General features: G+C 33.9%; 1 pseudogene; it reads right to left on the bottom strand.

Annotated features, from left to right (window-relative positions):
• Positions 1 to 405: 405 nt before the first annotated feature.
• Positions 406 to 3,529, bottom strand: LOC120151693 (annotated as a pseudogene).
• Positions 3,530 to 4,394: the final 865 nt, after the last annotated feature.

Here is a 4,394-nt window from a genome sequence, read left to right as displayed (position 1 = left end):
TTTAGATGACGCACAATTTTGTGTCATAAATCTATAACGAGCATTGGTGACACGCATTTATGACTCACATTTATGACGCGCATTGAGCGTTATTGAAGCCCCCGTCATAAATGAAGATGACACACATTTGTGTGTCATAAATTTATGACACGCATGTATGACTCACATTGCATGTCATTGAAGCACACGTCATTAAAAAAGATGGCACACATTCGTGTGTCGTGATTGTATTTCGTAAATTATATATATATATATATATATATATTGTAGATTGACAAATAATCAAACTAAATCACATTTAATGCCTCATAATACTTAATATATATCATATTATATATAAGCAATCCATTTGTATACAATATATTCACATTAAGTTATCAAAAATATTGTAATCATATGTACTATCTATGCTGCACAAAGAAGAATTGAAACCAAAGCCTATGAATTCAACAATATAGTCCTAGTTCACATAGAGTGATTTCGTTGGATGTAATCAAATAATGCACTTTGTTTCCACATACTTAGAGCTTTGAGCATCTGGATAAAAGCCACATATATGTGCAAATAGGCAGTGTTGCCAAACCTGTATTGACAACAACAAAAAATGAGGATACTTAGAATATGCAAAAACAATATCAACAAAAGGTAAGAAAAATAAAACAAAGATGTCAAAATTTTGCACAACCAGTACATAATAAGCTCCATATCGTATAAGCAATTTGCAGCCTATAGCATAAACCTTTTGGCAACTCAACAGCTTAAATGCATTTAAAATTTAATTTTCATTAAAAGTATAAGAAAAACAAATTAGTGTTGTCAGAACCAGTTTCAGGGCAAGGCATTAAGATATGAAAACACGGAGCAAGACAAATGGCAGTAATTCAACAAATTAGGATCCTGCTTAATTAAGAAACTTCATTATGCAGAGAAGGCAACTTGACCACTCCGCCCCCCCAAAAAAATTGGAATAATTTATTGCCCTTGTTTTCAGTTGAACTTGGTTCAACTTTTGAAATCTAGTTTTTGATTTTTCAAAGGGAAGTTTTCTTCCAACCTGAGATGAATTATTCAGGAGAAAATATCTCCTATTTTCTTCTCCTAATCATCTAATGTTAAAAGGGAATCTTTTGTTTTAAAATCTGAACTGCTCTTCATAGGATGATGTCTTCTCTTCTATTATACTTTGTTGGATTCAAGATAAGAAGTTTATCTTAACTAATATCAGGACAAGTTTTGCATTTTTTTCCTCCCATTTTGTTCTAATATATGTACTTTCTTCTTCTTTTATTGGTAAAACAGGCTGAAGAACTTGAAAATATCCTAGCTAAAAAGTTTCTTAGGTTTTTGTCAATGAGGGCAGAAGCATTTCAAGTTTTGAGAAGAAAACCAATACAAGTACATAATAGTCGGCACTTGATTTGTCTTCTAAATTATGTTGCTTGACAACTTGATGTGATTAAACAACTAACTTGCCTTGAGGAATGATTATGAGTACACCAGTTTTGCAAAAACAATCATGACAATCACTATATTTTTCCACTTGTGGGTGAAGACTTTTAATTCTTTCCTTTTAATACACACTAACCTCTTAACATGTTTATCATAGGTGTCTCTTTACGTCCTGATTATTTTACTATATATCCATTTCAGCTCTGAAATTTGACTACATATGGCTCTTAAATTTTGATTTCATTCATGAACTGAGGCTGCCTAATGTATAACTTAATTTCCCTTTTTATCTCCACCTACCAGCAAAGGGAGACATAATGAGACTCATTTTATTGTTTCTAAAATTTAACATAACAAAATGGATTCTCTAAATTCACCTTACTCGTTTTCTGCTAGGGTAAAAAGAACTACAACTAATATAATTAAGGTCTGATAGTAAAATCTCGTCAAAGTAAAATGGTACGCGTTCATGGAAATGCCATCATTTGGTAACATCTAAAAGTGAAAAAAGATGATAGCCCATAAAGACGATAAAGTATTTCATGAAACATCAATTCAACGGGCAATCTTCATACCTGAGCTCTGGAAAGTCAATCTTGTTTCCCTTCTCCAAGAGATCATCAACTGCTTGTTCTGTTTCAAAAGTGATGAACCCAAAACCACGGGAACGATTGGTGGCATGATCCCGCATGATTTCGTGTTCTCTGACTTCTCCATATTGTGTAAAGTAGTCCTTGAACTCATCTGTCAATTGCACCAAATAGATTAACATTACGAGAAATATCTATGATGAATCAAGGCATTCCGGATAAATGGCGTGAAGCTTCAATATTATATGCATTAAAGAAAGGAAGATACTGGTATCACCTTCGGATACAGTTGAAGGAATTCCACCTACAAAAATCTTCCTAGTCTTGAAATCTTTACTTCAAGAAGCTTCTTTTGGTATTGTTCTCTTAATGTCTACCTAAAAGGACAAAAACCGAGCCAAAGAGCAGTAATTCAAGTCAAAAGCGAAGCAACATTCACCGAACTATGGTAAGGAAACATAACAATAAACAAAACATTGAGACTAAAGCGGAGTCTTACTTGATTCCATTAATAACATGAGTGTCCTCAATGACTTTATCAACCATAGAAGGTTCTACATAATTCACAAACCCGAATCCACGAGGCTGTCCTGTTTTACGGTCCTTCATTATCACAGAATCCGTAATTTCACCATATTTACCAAAATGCTCAAGAAATTGTATTATAGAAGATACGTAAAATAACCAAATCGGAACAGACTACAGGGAAATCAATTCGTGCTATAATCATATTCAATGAGATTAATAAAAATCTCTAACAAACAAGGTAAAGAACTAACCCGAACTTGTCTCTCTCGCTAAACCTCCTAAAAATATTTTGTTGCAAATTTCCAAATATCGAATATATTCACAAATCACTTCCAAAGTATTCATGATAAAAGGGGCCTTTCAAATAAACAAATACCTCTAAACATATCAATATAATCCTACATAAGTCTAAAGAAAAAGAGAAAAGAAGAACCCTAATTCTTCCTCTTTCCTTTTATTTTAAAATGACATAAATTCCAAACTTATAACAAAAATTGAAAAATAAAAAATGGGTATTACCATTTCACTAAATTTGCGAATAATTTCAAAGTCATTAACTAAAAGGTAAAGGAAAAAGGTTCAAGTTTTCTCATTACTTTTTCTATAATTCTCTCAGGAAATAAGTAAATCTAAAGGAACATATACATATGTGTATACAAATAACGATTCAATTTACGTTTTTCAGGTGTAATTAAGCAATGGGTAATCAATAATTTCAGGATTTCCTCGATACCCACAAATTTTCTCAAGAAACAAACAGAAGAAATGGGAATATATTTATCCAGGACTGGCGCATCGCCGGTGTGAGGAGTAGACTTGTCATCTTCAGGATAGTCGGAGGATCTAAAATGGTTGGTTTCGGCGTCAGGAAGGGGTTCACCATCTCGAGGTCCATCGGCATAGTAGGAAAAGAAGGAAAGAAAACATAACCCAAAATGTGTTTCCAAAGTTTTTGAAAGCATTTAAAGCGGGAAAGCATGCGTACATGATGAAAATAATGGCGAAATTAAAAGACGACTTTTACATATGACACACAATTAAAAGTGTACTTCGTGTTTTTGAAATTTTTTGGATTATGACTATTAATATGACACACATTATTGTAAGTCATAAATCGTTCAGATTTTAAGAAACATGACATTTTTGTGACACACATTTTTTGCAAGTCATAAATTAGCGTGTGTCATTAAAGGTATATTTTCTTGTAGTGTTACTTTGGTAAGAGGATGAAGTATGTTGGTAATGTTCTTTGAATTGAAATTTCCATTGGATTTGTGTTTCGATTGTTATTGCCTTCTTTAGTGTATCTTCAAGGATTTTCGTACTCATGAAGGTCAAGAAGATCAGTGATGTTTGAGTTCAAGCCGACGACGAATCATGACACGGTGAACTCTTCTTTTTCGGTTATGTTAGCCCTATTGAGTAAGGGCTGCATCTCCTTGTATTAGTCTTCAACTGAACTTCTACCTTGTCAAAGTCGGTGTAGTCGTAGTTTAACTTCTCGCGTATAATGTGTCGGTAGGAATCGTTTTCTCATGGTTTGTTTGAGGTCGGTCCAAGAAGTGATTGTTTGAATTTGGAAGTTCTCGAACTTTTTCCTTATTTGCATCCACCAAGTTCGAGCACATCCTTCGAATTGCATGGTGATGAGGGAAACTTGTCTAGCTTGGGGGCAGTCATGATATGCGAACATGAGATCAACTTTTCCTTCCCATCGATGTACCTGTCCGGATCGTTGTCTCCTTTGAAAGACGGGATAGTGAACTTTGGTTTTGCAAAGTGTTTAGGTGCTTGGAAACATGGTTGTTCTCGCCTGGGTACAAAAAG

Source organism: Hibiscus syriacus, unplaced genomic scaffold (genome assembly GCF_006381635.1).
Source record: "Hibiscus syriacus cultivar Baekdansim isolate YM2019G1 unplaced genomic scaffold, ASM638163v2 tig00111067_pilon, whole genome shotgun sequence".
Lineage (NCBI taxonomy): Eukaryota > Viridiplantae > Streptophyta > Magnoliopsida > Malvales > Malvaceae > Hibiscus > Hibiscus syriacus.
Note: the sequence above shows the minus strand (reverse complement) of the source record. Positions and strands in the feature narration are given on the sequence as shown.